A 17,388-nucleotide genomic window follows, 5' to 3' on the forward strand; every position below is an offset into this window, starting at 1 on the left:
AAAGGATGAGATTCTTTTTGTGGAGGCTCAGTTGCTGAATATGTTCAAATCAGAGATGGGTGGATGTTTAAATATTAAGGGGAGAAAAGGGATATAGGTATAATGCAAGAATGTAGCACAGAAATCAAAAAACATCTGCTATTATTCTATTGAATTGCTGATAGGATGAGGTTACTCCTATTTCTATTTCATATGTACTTCTGGCAATGGGGGCAGAAAGGAAATGTGACGTGTAGTATGTGCATTTCTTTGGCTTTGTAATCTGTGCAGTGTATCCCGGTCTTATGCAAGGGTGATAGTTTTGATGTTACATGCTTAATGATGGGCTAGTGGATGCAGCTGTTTAGCATTAGTTAGAGAGAGCTAATTGGCTGCAGCTTCCTTTATTTAGCAGATATTGGTAGCATCGATGGTGAGAGCAGGTTGTTCTGGGATGTAAGAACCAATTGTTGAGCCTTCCTGAGGCATTGTGGGCCTCTCAATGGCCAATGAAGGAAGGTGCCCACTTGATAACCCCAATGATATACTTGCATTTACAGGATTTGTTTTAAGAGCTAATTAATATGTAGATAGCTGTTTTTTGCATATGGAGTCATTCATTGTAAGTTGATATATTTAAGTTCAAGTTCACATTTATTGTCACGTGCACCAATTGGTACAGTGAAATTTGAGTTACCGTACAGCCATACGAATAAAAAGAACACAACACGCAATAGAATTGAGCATAAACATTCACCACAGTGGAATCCCCATTTATCACTGTGATAAAGTTCAGTCACTCTTCCTCCATTTGTTCACCCGTGGTCGGGGCCTAGAACCCTCTGCAGGCGCCGTGATGTAAGGTCCGATGTACAGGCCCTCTAACCATGATGATCGGAACCCCGACGTCGGGTTGGATCGGGGGACACTCAGTGGCTTGGAATCCCTGAATCGGCCGCTTCTTACCGTAACTTCCGAAGTCCACAGGCCGAGCTGGGCGGAGCTCCAACACTGGTGATCCTCGGCAAAATATCCCAGGCTCCACGTTGATAAAGTCAGCGCCGCGCCCGTGGCTAGAAGCTCCGCAGCTCCACCATGTTAAATTGAGCAGGCCCCCTGGTCGGAGCTCCAACTCTGACAATCCTCGACATGGATTGTCCTCCTCCAGCAGAGGAGGATGAAGGGCTTAATTAGGAAAGGAAAAATAGATTATGAAAGAAAACTGGCAGGGAACATAAAAACTGACTGCAAAAGTTTTTATACATATGTGAAAAGAAAGAGATTAGTTAAAACAAATGTAGGTCCCTTGCAGTCAGAAACAGGTGAGTTGATCATGGGGAACAAGGATATGGCGGACCAATTGAATAACTACTTTGGTTCCGTTTTCACTAAGGAAAACATAAATAATTTGCCGCAAATAGCAGGGGACCGCGGGTTAAAGGAGTTGGAGGAATTGAAAATCCAGGTTAGCCGGGAAGTGGTGTTGGGTAAATTGAATGGATTAAAGGCCGATAAATCCCCAGGGCCAGAGAGGCTGCATCCCAGAGTACTTAAGGAAGTAGCTCCAGAAATAGTGGATGCATTAGTAATAATCTTTCAAAAAAACTCTTTAGATTATGGAGTAGTTCCTGAAGATTGGCGGGTAGCAAACGTAACCCCACTTTTTAAGAAGGGAGGGAGAGAGAAAAAGGGGAATTACAGACCAGTTAGCCTAACATCGGTAGTGGGGAAACTGCTAGAGTCAGTTATTAAAGATGGGATAGCAGCACATTTGGAAAGTGGTGAAATCATTGGACAAAGTCAGCATGAATTTACGAAAGGTAAATCATGTCTGACGAATCTTATAGAATTTTTCGAGGATGTAACTAGTAGCGTGGATAGGGGAGAACCAGTGGATGTGGTATATCTGGACTTCCAGAAGGCTTTCGACAAGGTCCCACATAAGAGATTAGTATACAAACTTAAAGCACAAGGCATTGGGGGTTCAGTATTGATGTGGATAGAGAACTGGCTGGCAAACAGGAAGCAAAAGTAGGAACTAAACGGGTCCTTTTCACAATGGCAGGCAGTGACTAGTGGGGTACCGCAAGGCTCAGTGCTGGGACCCCAGCTATTTACAATATATATTAATGATCTGGATGAGGGAATTGAAGGCAATATCTCGAAGATTGCGGATGACACTAAACTGGGGGGCAGTGTTAGCTGTGAGGAGGATCCTAGGAGACTGCAAGGTGACTTGGATAGGCTGGGTGAGTGGGCAAATGTTTGGCAGATGCAGTTTAATGTGGATAACTGTGAGGTTATCCATTTTGGTGGCAAAAACAGGAAAGCAGACTATTATCTAAATGGGTGCCGATTGGGAAAGGGGGAGATGCAGCGAGCCCTGGGTATCATGGTACACCAGTCATTGAAGGTAGGCATGCAGGTGCAGCAGGCAGTAAAGAAAGCGAATGGTATGTTAGCTTTCATTGCAAAAGGATTTGAGTATAGGAGCAGGGAGGTTCTACTGCAGTTGTACAGGGTCTTGGTGAGACCACACCTGGAGTATTGTGTACAGTTTTGGTCTCCAAATCTGAGGAAGGACATTATTGCCATAGAGGGAGTGCAGAGACGGTTCACCAGACTGATTCCTGGGATGTCAGGACTGTCTTATGAAGAAAGACTGGATAGACTTGGTTTATACTCTCTAGAATTTAGAAGATTGAGAGGGGATCTTATAGAAAACTTACAAAATTCTAAGGGGTTGGACAGGCTAGATGCAGGAAGATTGTTCCCGATGTTAGGGAAGTCCAGGACAAGGGGTCACAGCTTAAGGATAAGGGGGAAATCCTTTAATACCGAGATGAGAAGAACTTTTTTCACACAGAGAGTGGTGAATCTCTGGAACTCTCTGCCACAGAGGGTAGTTGAGGCCAGTTCATTGGCTATATTTAAGAGTGAGTTAGATGTGGCCCTTGTGGCTAAGGGGATCAGGGGGTATGGAGAGAAGGCAGGTACGGGATACTGAGTTGGATGATCAGCCATGATCATATTGAATGGCGGTGCAGGCTCGAAGGGCCGAATGGCCTACTCCTGCACCTAATTTCTATGTTTCTATGTTTCTATGGATCCCAGGCTCCACGATGGTAATTCTGCGCTGCCTTAATGGAGGCTCTACTCAACTTAATCATTGTGCAGTATAGATTGTAAAGACTAGGGGTTTCCTTATTCATCCAGAAGTTCATGAATTGGGACTAACCATTTACCCACTCTTCAATTGTGTTATGGATCAATACTTGGATAAATCCTTACAACAAAAGAGATATAATACAAAATCAAAATCCCATGAACTCTTAAATACATATATAAGAAATACAAATATAACAGATGTATGGAGGATTGCAAACCCATCCGGAAGAGAATACTCCTTCTATTCATCAGTACATAAAACTTATACACGTATTGACTATTTTCTAGTGGACACTAAACCTTTCACAACTAATTCCAAATACCATAATAGTACTATTTCCGATCATTCCCCGCTAACCTTCTCCTTAAAACTAGAAGGAATGTTTAATAAAAAATCATTCTGGAGGTGTAATCCTCATATATTAAATAACCCAGATTGTTGTAAATATTTAAAACAACAGATGGAACTCTTTTTTGAGACCAATGATACTCCAGGTATTTCGCCCTTGTTAGTATGGGAATCTTTTAAGGCTTTTATTAGAGGTTCTATCATTTCATATCAAAACAAAAAGAATAGGATGGAACAATTGCAACTAGAAGAACAGATCAGCCAACCTGACACAGAAAACGCGATAGATAAACATAATAAGATAGCAGTATTAAAATTTAAGCTAAATCAAATTCTATCTGCAAGAGTTATCACACTATTTCAAATTACTAAACAGGAAAATTTTGAATTCGGCGACAAACCACACAAACTTTTTGGACGCCAGTTGAGGAAAGTTGAAAAGGAAGATCCTATCCAAAAAATCAAATCAGATAAAGGTGAATTGAAAACGCTTCCAAAAGACATTAATGAACGATTTGCCCAATTTTATCAAAATTTATATACATCCAAAACATCAACAGAAAGGAGAAAAATTACAAACTTTCTTGATAACTGTAATCTTCCGACACTTAATCCGGTGGAACAAGAGGAATTAGGAGCACAGATTTCAATTGAAGAAATAGAAGAGACAATCAATTCATTGAAGAACGGCAAAACACCAGGACCAGACGGGTTTTGTAATGAATTTTATAAAAGATTTTACGAGGTAATTTCCCCGCGTTTATACAACCTTTATACATACGCATTTAAAGAACAGACATTACCACAAACACTAACTGAATCAACTATCACACTTATACCCAAAAAAGATAAAGATCTAGAAGACCTGGGTTCATACAGAGCAATCGCCCTGTTAAATTCAGATCAGAAAATATTAGCGAAAACTTTGGCAAGAAGATTAAATACATTAATAAACTAATACACTCGGATCAAACTGGGTTGATATCCAAGAGAACTCATTTAATAATTTGAGATGCCTTTTTAACATAATGTACTCGCACAGAATGATCAAAGAAGACATCAATTATTTAATTAATGCAGAAAAAGCATTTGATCAAGTAGAATGGAAATATATTTTTATAGGATTGCAAAAATTTCAGTTGGGAGAACATTTTATCTCATGGATAAAACTGTTATATGATAAGTTGACTGCCAGAATACTGACTAACTATATACTCTTACCTAAATTTCAGTTATTCAGGGGCAATAGACAGGGCTGTGCATTATCACCCCTGTTATTTGCTCTTGCGATTGAACCTCCAGCAGAAAGTATAAGAGCACATCCGAACATTCACGGATAAAATACTAAATACTCCAATAATAAAATATCATTATATGCAGATAATGTATTATTATATATCACCAATTCCCAAGGTAGCATTCCAAGTATGTTAAATCTTATAGAGGGATTGGACAGGCTAGTTGCAGGAAGATTGCTCCCGATGTTGGGGAAGTCCAGGACAAGGGGTCACAACTTAAGGATAAGGGGGAAATCCTTTAAAACCGAGATGAGGAGAACTTTTTTCACACAGAGAGTGGTGAATCTCTGGAACTCTCTGCCATAGAGGGTAGTTGAGGCCAGTTCATTGGCTATATTTAAGAGGGAGTTAGATGTGGCCCTTGTGGCCAAGGGGATCAGAGGGTATGGAGAGAAGGCAGGTACGGGATACTGAGTTGGATGATCAGCCATGATCATATTGAATGGCGGTGCAGGCTCGAAGGGCAGAATGGCCTACTCCTGCACCTAATTTCTATGTTTCTATGTTTCTATGTTTCTATGTGCAGGAATGGATGAAGTGTAAGAAGCTTAAGCACACATAAATTTCTACAAATTGACCCACCATATAAATGATATTTTAATCATAGAAATATGTGTAGGACATGTCATTCCTCGAGCCATTTCTTTTATTCAAAATGATAATGGCTGAATTGTGACCTAACTCTATGCTGCGGCTCATGCTTATCAAAAATTAGTCTTCAGCCCCCTTTACTCTGATACTCCTAAATAAAATCCAGTGCAACAAATTGCCTTCAGAAGTCACCTAATTAGTAAATAGAGTCCTCTTGTGTGTAATCTAATCTCAGTATAAATACTGCTGCTCTGTGAAGGCATCAGAGGTTTGTTAGAGAACATTAGTCAATAAACAGCATCATGAAGCCCAAGGAACACACCAGACAGGTCAGGGATAAAGTTGTGGAGATGTTTAAAGCAGAGTTAGGTTATAAAAAAATATCCCAAGCTTTGAACATCTCACGGAGCACTGTTCGATCCATCATCCAAAAATGGAAAGAGTATGGCACAACTGCAAACCTACCAAGACATGGCCGTCCACCTAAACTGACAGGGCGGGCAAGGAGAGCATTGATTAAGGAAGCAGCCAAGAGGCCCATGGTAACTCTGGAGGAGCTGCAGAGATCCACAGCTCAGGTGGGAGAATCTGTCCACAGGACAACTATTAGTCGTGCACTCCACAAATCGGGCCTTTATGGAAGAGTGGCAAGAAGAAAGCCATTGTTGAAAAAAAGCCATAAGAAGTCCCGTTTGCAGTTTGCCACAAGCCATGTGGGGGACACAGCAAACATGTGGAGGAAGGACAGAGGCCCAGGACTGTTGGAGAGTGTGGAGGAGGGTCAGGGCGGTGAGTATATAAATCGGGCGTGGGGCTTTATTTCACAGAGGCCCGGGACCGTTGGAGAGTGTGGAGGAGGGTCAGGGCTTTTACCGAAATGCGTAACGTTCCACACTCCATAGGGAGGGTTCTGGTGGAAGCCGCTGATTGGTGGAAGCAGACTAGAGGAAGCAGCTGATTGGGTGCAACCTCAGGTTAGCATTTGTGCTTTCTGGTTAAAGGTACGGTGCTTTAGTAAACCAATGCATTTCGTTGTCTCTGTACTGTACACTGACAATGACAATTAAAATTGAATCTGATCTGAATCTGAATCTGATAAAGGTACAGTGAGCCAAGGGTACAGTGGGTTAAAGGTACAGTGCTTTTTGTTTATATAATAAAGGTGCAGTTTAAAGGTCACGAGGGAGCAGCTGTTGTGAGTCAGATACCTGCTGATTTCTCCCAGCAGTTTCTATTGTATTATACTGGTATCAGATCCAGGGTAAGGCGGGAGAATGACAGTCAGAGCAGTGTACTGTTCTGGAGGTCAGATGTGGGAGGTCATGGTGTCGGATGGCCCTCCAGACATCCACATCTGCACCAGGTGCAGCGAGATGGGGCTCCTAAGGGACCGTATTAGGATCCTGGAGCAGCAGCTCGATGACCTCGCTCTGATCAGGGAGAGTGAGGAGGTCATAGAGGGGAGTTATAGAGAGGTGGTCACTCCAAAACCACGGGAGAGAGACATGTGGGTCACGTTAAGGAAGGGCAAGGGGCAGAGGCAGGAACGAGTGAGTACTCCAACTAGCCAGAAAAAGCAAAGCATGCCGGAGGACTGGGAGAAATTCAGAGACCAGCAGAGGAGGACGAAGGGCTTAATTAGAAAAGGAAAAATGGATTATGAAAGAAAACTGGCAGTGAACATAAAATCTGACTGCAAAAGTTTTTATAGATATGTGAAAAGAAAGAGATTAGTTAAAACAAATGTAGGTCCCTTGCAGTCAGAAACAGGTGAGTTGATCATGGGGAACCAGGATATGGCGGACCAATTGAATAACTACTTTGGTTCCGTCTTCACTAAGGAAGACATAAATGATCTGCCGGAAATAGCAGGGGCCCGCGGGTCAAAGGAGGTGGAGGAATTGAGTGAAATCCAGGTTAGTCGGGAAGTGGTGTTGGGTAAATTGAATGGATTAAAGGCCGATAAATCCCCAGGGCCAGATAGGCTGCATCCCAGAGTACTTAAGGAAGTAGCTCCAGAAATAGTGGATGCATTAGTAATAATCTTTCAAAACTCCTTAGATTCTGGAGTAGTTCCAGAGGATTGGCGGGTAGCAAACGTAATCCCACTTTTTAAGAAGGGAGGGAGAGAGAAAACGGGGAATTACAGACCAGTTAGCCTAACATCGGTAGTGGGGAAACTGCTAGAGTCAGTTATTAAAGATGGGATAGCAGCACATTTAGAAAGTGGTGAAATCATTGGACAAAGTCAGCATGGATTTACGAAAGGTAAATCATGTCTGACGAATCTTATAGAATTTTTCGAGGATGTAACTAGTAGCGTGGATAGGGGAGAACCAGTGGATGTGGTGTATCTGGACTTCCAGAAGGCTTTCGACAAGGTCCCACATAAGAGATTAGTATACAAACTTAAAGCACATGGCATTGGGGGTTCAGTATTGATGTGGATAGAGAACTGGCTGGCAAACAGGAAGCAAAGAGTAGGAGTAAACGGGTCCTTTTCACAATGGCAGGCAGTGACTAGTGGGGTACCGCAAGGCTCAGTACTGGGACCCCAGCTATTTACAATATATATTAATGATCTGGATGAGGGAATTGAAGGCAATATCTCCAAGTTTGCGGATGACACTAAGCTGGGGGGCAGTGTTAGGTGTGTGAGGAGGATGCTAGGAGACTGCAAAGTGACTTGGATAGGCTGGGTGAGTGGGCAAATGTTTGGCAGATGCAGTTTAATGTGGATAAATGTGAGGTTATCCATTTTGGTGGCAAAAAACGGGAAAGCAGATTATTATCTAAACGGTGGCCGATTGGGAAAGGGGGAGATGCAGCGAGACCTGGGTGTCATGGTACACCAGTCATTGAAGGTAGGCATGCAGGTGCAGCAGGCAGTAAAGAAAGCGAATGGCATGTTGGCTTTCATAGCAAGAGGATTTGAGTATAGGAGCAGGGAGGTTCTACTGCAGTTGTATAGGGTCTTGGTGAGACCACACCTGGAGTATTGCGTGCAGTTTTGGTCTCCAAATCTGAGGAAGGACATTATTGCCATAGAGGGAGTGCAGAGAAGGTTCACCAGACTGATTCCTGGGATGTCAGGACTGTCTTATGAAGAAAAGACTGGATAGGCTTGGTTTATACTCTCTAGAGTTTAGGAGATTGAGAGGGGATCTTATAGAAACTTACAAAATTCTTAAGGGGTTGGACAGGCTAGATGCAGGAAGATTGTTTCCGATGTTGGGGAAGTCCAGGACAAGGGGTCACAGCTTAAGGATAAGGGGGAAATCCTTTAAAACTGAGATGAGGAGAACTTTTTTCACACAGAGAGTGGTGAATCTCTGGAACTCTCTGCCACAGAGGGTAGTTGAGGCCAGTTCATTGGCTATATTTAAGAGGGAGTTAGATGTGGCCCTTGTGGCCAAGGGGATCAGAGGGTATGGAGAAAAGGCAGGTACGGGATACTGAGTTGGATGATCAGCCATGATCATATTAAATGGCGGTGCAGGCTCGAAGGGCCGAATGGCCTACTCCTGCACCTAATTTCTATGTTTCTATGTCTATGTTGGTACACCTCGCAAATAAGTACTCCTGTTTGAGTACGGATGGGGGTGACAGCCTACCCGGGGGTAGTGACAGCGGACGGGCCTCCAGCACAGAGACCGGCCCTGTTGCTCCAAAAGCTAGGGAAAAAAAGAGGGCAATAGTAATTGGGGACTCTATTATTAGGGGGTCGGACAGGCGATTCTGTGGACGCAGTCGGGAGACCAGGATGGTGGTCTGCCTCCCTGGTGCCAAGGTCTCGGACGTGTCTCAACGCATCCAAGATATCCTGAAATCAGAGGGAGAGGAGCCTGAGGTCGTGGTACATATAGGTACCAATGACATAGGTAAAAAAAGGGAAGAGGTCCTGAAGGGAGGATTCAGGGAGTTGGGAGGAGAGTTAAGAAAAAGGACCAAAAAGGTAACAATCTCAGGATTACTGCCTGTGCCACGCGACAGTGAGAGTAGGAATGGAGCGAGGTGGAGGATAAATGCGTGGCTGAAAGACTGGTGCAGAGGGCAGGGATTCAAGTTCCTGGATCATTGGGACTTATTTTGGGGAAGGTGGGACCTGTACAGAAAGGATGGGTTGCACTTGAACCCGAGGGGGACCAATATCCTGCTGGGGAAATTTGCAAAGGCTACTGGGGAGACTTTAAACTAGAATGGTTGGGGCGAGGGACTCAAATAGAGAAAGCTAGTAGACAGAATGGGAGGCAGGAAGCAGAAAAGGGAAGCACTCTGACACAAGAGGAGAAAGGAAAAAAAGGAAATAAACAGAGAATAAGAGACGGGGGGTTTCTTAAATGTGCATATTTTAATGCTAGGAGCATTGTAAGAAAGGTGGATGAGCTTAGAGTCTGGATAGACACCTGGAAGTATGATGTTGTGGCGATCAGTGAAACATGGTTGCAGGAGGGCTGTGATTGGAAACTAAATATTCCAGGATTTCCTTCAGGTGTGATAGAATTGGAGGGGCAAGAGGTGGAGGTGTTGCATTGCTAGTCAGGGAAGATATTACAGCAGTGCTTTGGCAGGATAGATTGTGGACAGCTATCTGCAGAGCCAAAGGAGATGGGGGAGATATTGAACAATTTTTTTTCTTCGGTATTCACCCAGGGGAAGGATATTGAATTATGTGAGGTAAGGGAAACTAGTAGAGTAGCTATTCAGATTCAGATTCCGATTCAGATTCAATTTTAATTGTCATTGTCAGTGTACAGTACAGAGACAACGAAATGCATTTAGCATCTCCCTTGAAGAGCGACATAGCAAACGATTTGAATAAAAAATAATAAGTGTCCGGGGGGGGGGGGGGGGGGTGGAGATTGGCAGTCACCGAGCGATGTACGTGGTTGAGTAGAGTGACAGCCGCCGGAAAGAAGCTGTTCCTCGACCTGCTGGTTCGGCAACGGAGAGACCTGTAGCGCCTCCCGGATGGTAGGAGGGTAAACAGTCCATGGTTGGGGTGAGAGCAGTCCTTGGCGATGCTGAGCGCCCTCCGCAGACAGCGCTTGCTTTGGACAGACTCAATGGAGGGGAGCGTGGAACCGGTGATGCGTTGGGCAATTTTCACCACCCTCTGCAATGCCTTCCGTTCGGAGACAGAGCAGTTGCCATACCATACTGTGATGCAGTTGGTAAGGATGCTCTCGATGGTGCAGCGGTAGAAGTTCACCAGGATCTGAGGAGACAGATGGACCTTCTTCTGTCTCCTCAGGAAGAAGAGACGCTGATGAGCCTTCTTGATCAGAGTAGAGGTATTGTGGGTCCAAGAGAGGTCATCGGAGATGTTGACTCCCAGGAACCTGAAGCTAGAAACACGTTCCACCTCCGTCCCGTTAATGTTGATGGGGGTGTGCGTGCCGCCTCTGGACTTCCTGAAGTCTACAATGAGCTCCTTGGTCTTCTTGGAGTTAAGGGCCAGGTTGTTGTCAGCGCACCATGCTGCTAAGTGCTGGACCTCCTCCCTGTAGGCCAGCTCATCGTTGTTGCTGATGAGGCCAATCACCGTTGTATCATCTGCATACTTGATGATGGTGTTAGTACCATGTACAGGTGTGCAGTCATAGGTGAAGAGGGAGTAGAGGAGGGGGCTCAGCACACAGCCCCCTATGGATACTATGAGGTTCAAAGTAAAAGAAGTACTGACATTTTTGAAAAATATAAAAGTGGATAAGTCTCCAGGTCCTGACAGGATATTCCCTAGGACATTGAGGGAAGTTAGTGTAGAAATAGCCAGGGCTATGACTGAAATATTTCAAATGTCATTAGAAACGGGAATAGTCCCCGAGGATTGGCGTACTCCGCATGTTGTTCCATTGTTTAAAAAGGGTTCTAAGAGTAAACCTACCAATTATAGACCTGTTAGTTTGACTTCAGTGGTGGGCAAATTAATGGAAAAGATACTTAGAGATAATATATATAAGCATCTGGATAAACAGGGTCTGATTAGGAACAGTCAACATGGATTTGTGCCTGGAAGGTAATGTTTGACTAATCTTCTTGAATTTTTTGAAGAGGTTACTAGGGAAATTGACGAGGGTAAAGCAGTGGATGTTGTCTATATGGACTTTAGTAAGGCCTTTGACAAGGTTCCTCATGGAAGGTTGGTTAAGAAGGTTAAACTGTTGGGTATAAATGCAGGAATAGCAAGATGGATTCAACAGTGGCTGAATGGGAGAAGCCAGAGGGTAATGGTGGATGGCTGTTTATCGGGTTGGAGGCAGGTGACTAGTGGGGTGCCTCAGGGATCTGTGTTGGGTCCTTTGTTGTTTGTCATGTACATCAATGATCTGGATGAAGGTGTGGTAAATTGGATTAGTAAGTATGCAGATGATACCAAGATAGGGGGTGCTGTGGATAATGAAGAGGATTTCCAAAGTCTACAGTGTGATTTAGGCCATTTGGAAGAATGGGCTGAAAGATGGCAGATGGAGTTTAATGCTGATAAATGTGAGGTGCTACACCTTGGCAGGACAAATCAAAATAGGACGTACATGGTAAATGGTAGGGCATTGAAGAATACAGTTGAACAGAGAGATCTGGGAATAACCGTGCATAGTTCCTTGAAGGTGGAATCTCATATAGATAGGGTGGTAAAGAAAGCTTTTGGTTTGCTAGCCTTTATAAATCAGAGCATTGTGTATAGAAGCTGGGATGTAATGTTAAAATTGTACAAGGCATTGGTGAGACCAAATCTGGAGTATGGTGTACAATTTAGGTCGCCCAATTATAGGAAGGATGTCAACAAAATAGAGAGAGTACAGTGGAGATTTACTAGAATGTTGCCTGGGTTTCAACAACTAAGTTACAGAGATAGGTTGAATAAGTTAGGTCTTTATTCTCTGGAGCGCAGAAGGTTAAGGGGGGGACTTGATAGAGGTCTTTAAAATGATGAGAGGGATAGACAGAGTTGATGTGGACAAGCTTTTCCCTTTGAGAATAGAGAAGATTCAAACAAGAGGACATGACTTCAGAATTAAGGGACAGAAGTTTAGGGGTAACATGAGGGGGAACTTCTTTACTCAGAGAGTGGTAGCGGAGTGGAATGAGCTCCCAGTGGAAGTGGTGGAGGCAGGTTCGTTGGTATCATTTAAAAATAAATTGGATAGGCATATGGATGAGAAGGGAATGGAGGGCTATGGTATGAGTGCAGGCAGGTGGGTCTAAGGGAAAAAAAGTTGTTCATAGAAACATAGAAACATAGAAATTAGGTGCAGGAGTAGGCCATTCGGCCCTTCGAGCCTGCACCGCCATTCAATATGATCATGGCTGATCATCCAACTCAGTATCCCGTACCTGCCTTCTCTCTATACCCCCTGATCCCCTTAGCCACAAGGGCCACATCTAACTCCCTCTTAAATATAGCCAATGAACTGGCCTCAACTACTCTCTGTGGCAGAGAGTTCCAGAGATTCACCACTTTGGCATGGACTTGTAGGGACAAGATGGCCTGTTTCCGTGCTGTAATTGTTATATGGTTATATGGAAGGTGCTCAGGTCAGATGAGACCAAAATTGAAGTTTTTGGCCTAAATGCAAAAAGCTATGTGTGGTGGAAAACTAACACTGCACATCACATTAAACACACCATCCCCACTGTGAAACATGGTGGTGGCAGCATCATGCTGTGGGGATGCTTTTCTTCAGCAGGGACAGGGAAGCTGGTCAGAGTTGATGGGAAGATGGATGGAGTCAAATACAGGGCAATCTTGGAAGAAAACCTGTTAGAGTCTGCAAAAGACTTGAGACTGGGGCGGAGGTTCGCCTTCCAGCAGGACAACGACCCTAAACATACAGCCAGAGCTACAATGGAATGGTTTAGATCAAAGCATATTCATGTGTTAGATTGGCCCAGTCAAAGTCCAGACCTAAATCCAATTGAGAATCTCTGGCAAGACTTGAAAATTGCTGTTCACAGTCACTCTCCGTCCAATCTGACTGAGCTTGAGCTATTTTGCAAAGAAGAATGGGCAAAGATTTCAGTCTCTAGATGTGCAAAGCTGGTAGAGACATACCCCAAAAGACTTGCAGGTGTAATTGCAGCAAAAGGTGGTTCTACAAAGTATTGACTCAGGGGGGCTGAATACTTTTGCACGCCACACTTTTCAGTTTTTTATTTGTAAAAAAATTTGAAAACCATGTATCATTTTCCTTCCACTTCACAATTATGCACCACTTTGTGTTGGTCTATCACATAAAATCCCAATAAAATACATTTACGTTTGTGGTTGTAACGTGACAAAATGTGGAAAAGTTCAAGGGGTATGAAAACTTTTGCAAGCCACTGTAACTCAGCGGGACAGGCAGCATCTTTGGAGAAAAGGAATAGATGATGTTTTGAGTTGAGACCCTTTTCCAAAGGTGTTGCCTGAGCCACTGAGTTAGTGCAGCATTTTGTGTGTGTCCCCATTGATGACTGGTATTCGGCTTTCACCAGCACCGAGTGGGTTAACTGACAGCCACTGGATAAGGAGAGAGGTGCAACTGACGGTCCCCGGCCCTTCAGGCAACGGGTTCTTCGGGAGTTGGAGCAGAGTTGATCTGGAGTGAGCACTTCTTCTCCATGCTAGCTGTAAACCTGAGGCCACCACTGCTCCGGGCCGGTGTCCCGTCAGTTCAGGGTCAACCCGGATATCTCCGGTCGCCCCCAGAGAGGGGACGGGGATGGTAGTGAGACGCCGCTCACTAATCTGCCTCCTGGGGTTATGCAGGAGAGGGGTGCGTGGTTCGCCCCTGTATAATAACCCTGTATAACCCTGGAGGGCAGCGCGAGTGGGAATGGAACCCATACACCCAGGCTGTGGGGAACCCCACCGTGATTCATTAGATTGTCACTGCTGAGATAGTGTCGCTAACTTCATAGAAACATAGAAACTAGGAGAATGGGGTTAGGAGGAAAGAGATAGATCAACCATGATCGAAAAGGTGGATATTTAATGGGTCTAATTCTGCTCCTAACACTTATGATCTTATGAACGTCCACTGCACACGGACTACTATGGAGTCCACCACAATCAGCACCACTGAACAGTCTCTTGGCTTCTATACCTGGAACACTGACTGATAAGAATGACCAGGAATTGTGAATTAATTACCACCAACACGAGATTACTCTGTTAATCGTCAAGGGAAGAAACGGCTCCACTGGCACCTGAAAGCAAGAGCCCATCAACAAACTAGTGGAATGATGGGGAAATACAGGGTGGGCTTCAATTGTATTCCCACAGATCTTCAAAAGAGCAGGAAGGGCAAATAATTAACCAAAGCATAGGATACAAATGCTGGAAGGTTATACAAGAACTGTACAATATTAGTTGGAGCATATGGTGTTCCAATCAGGCCATCACATTACAGGAAGGAGGGTTTCGCAACATTGAGAATAAGATTGCATTAACTAAGGTTCTTTGCTTTGGAACAGAGGAGTCCAAAGGAAGGTAAAATAATGTGTATACATTTATGAAGAGCCTGCTCAGTATTAAGTGAAAGGATCTGTTTATCTTAAGAGTCAAGAGAGTTTTATTGTCATGTCCCAGATAGGACAATGAAATTCGTGCTTGCTGCAGCACAACAGAATATGTAAACATAATCCAGAACAGGATATATACGCAATAAAAAAACAGATAAGGTGCAATAGGCTGTTATTGTTCATAGTTTATTTGATGGTGAGTTTAATAGCCTAATGGCTGTGGGGAAGTAGTTGTTCCTGAACCTGGATGTTCCAGATTTCAAGCTCCTGTATCTTCTTCCCAATGGCAATGGAGAGATGTGTGTGTGGCCAGGATGGTGTGGGTCTTTGATGATGTTGGCAGCCTTTTTGAGGCAGTGACTGGGATAAATCCCTTCAATTGATATAAACGGGACTGTTGGTCCCCATCCTACCCCTTCCAAATGTCCACAATCAGTTCCTTGGTTTTGCTGGTGTTGAGAACCAGGTTATTGTGCTGGCACCATTTGGTCAATCGGTCCATCTATACTCTGACTCATCACTCCTAAAAGGAGGTTCAAAATTAGTGGGGCTAAATTTGAAGTAATACAGAGACAAATTAGAGAGGAGATGAATAAATATTTTTCCACATAGAATGGTAGGGGTCTGCAACTATGTTTGTAACAGCGTTGGAGGCAGAACCCATCATCACATATCAATCATTGATTGACCTTCAGGGCTATGGATCTGGCACTAAAAGGGAATTAATCTGTGTAACTCTTTACCTTCCTGCATAGACAGAATTGGCCTAATGCCTTTGTTCTATGTATAAATGATCACAATTTTTTCATGATTTCTACTCCCAAGAGAGGAGTATTAGCTATTTATCCAGAAGATGGATAGAAAATAATTACAGACAATAAATTCTAATATTGACAACATTGTGAGAAACTGTTTGTGTGACATATCAGATGGAGAATGCATACCTTCTTCGGATTAGGAGAATCATGCAGCTGATACAGAGCTGCATTTGTTTGGTGTAATCATTAAAATAAAAATCAAATGGCAGTTCAAATAAAGATTTCCTGCAGGCAGGTAACTGATCAACACAAAAGACCTTCCTTGCTAACCCTGGAGTTAAAAACGTATCTGTCAGCCAAATGTCAACAATCTGCATGTATTATTTAGTATTAATGCTAACTATACTTCAAAAATGAATGGAAAAGCAATTTAAAGTCTGGATGTGTCATTTTATTTTCAGACGTTAATCATTTGCATGAATCTTCATTTGCTCCATTTCTCTTTATATTTCATGAACAACCTAGGCTTTGGTGTAGGAAACAATGTTATGAAATTTAGCAATGATACTAAATGTGGCAAAACTGTAAGTGGTGCAGAGGATCGCCTCGGATAGTGTAAAGAAAAGAGATGGAGTTCAATGTGGAAAAATGTGAAATTACACACAATGAGAGGATGGACATGAAAGGATGGCTTAATGGTATATAAATGGCACAATACTAAAAATTGTAGATGAGCAAAGACACCACATAATAAACCCACTAGGCTGCTTTGCAAGCTGATTAGTGATTAAAATAAATCAGAATTACTTAGGCTTTTAAATAGAAACATGAGAATATTACAGCAACGAATCATAAAACATGGAACAGTAACAGTGCAGGAGACAGTTAATTAATGTGCGGGACATGGGAGTCAGTGATAAAGACAGCATCTATTGCCTACCCCAAATGCTCTTGATGCTTAGTCACCTCTTTGAACTATTGTGGACCTTCAGATGAAGGCATTCTCACAAAGCTGCTGGATAACCCAGAGTGGTGAATTGGTTGAATTCTCTGCCACAGAAGGTAGTTGAGGCTGGTTCATTGGCTATAATTAAGAGGGAGTTAGATGTGGCCCTTGTGGCTAAAAGGATCAGGGGGTATGGAGAGAGGCAGGTACAGGATACTGAGTTGGATGATCAGCCATGATCATATTGAATGGCGGTGCAGGCTCGAAGGGCCGAATGACCTACTCCTGCACCTTATTTTCTATGTTTCTATAAAGAGTTCCGTATTTAGACCCATCACCAGCATGTATATGACCTCCCGATGAAATAACAATTCCTCTCACTTTTCAAGATAACTGCAAACATTGAAATTGTCCCTCAGTCCAATTCATTAATAAATTAGAATAAACAGTGATCTCTACTTAGAGATAATATATATAAGCATCTGGATAAACAGGGTCTGATTAGGAACAGTCAACATGGATTTGTGCCTGGAAGGTCATGTTTGACTAACCTTCTTGAATGTTTTGAAGAGGTTACTAGGGAAATTGACGAGGGTAAAGCAGTGGATGTTGTCTATATGGACTTTAGTAAGGCCTTTGACAAGGTTCCTCGTGGAAGGTTGGTTAAGAAGGTTCAACTGTTGGGTATAAATGCAGGAGTAGCAAGATGGATTCAACAGTGGCTGAATGGGAGACGCCAGAGGGTAATGGTGGATGGCTGTTTGTCGGGTTGGAGGCAGGTGACTAGTGGGGTGC

Source organism: Leucoraja erinacea, chromosome 4 (genome assembly GCF_028641065.1).
Source record: "Leucoraja erinacea ecotype New England chromosome 4, Leri_hhj_1, whole genome shotgun sequence".
Taxonomy (NCBI): domain Eukaryota; kingdom Metazoa; phylum Chordata; class Chondrichthyes; order Rajiformes; family Rajidae; genus Leucoraja; species Leucoraja erinaceus.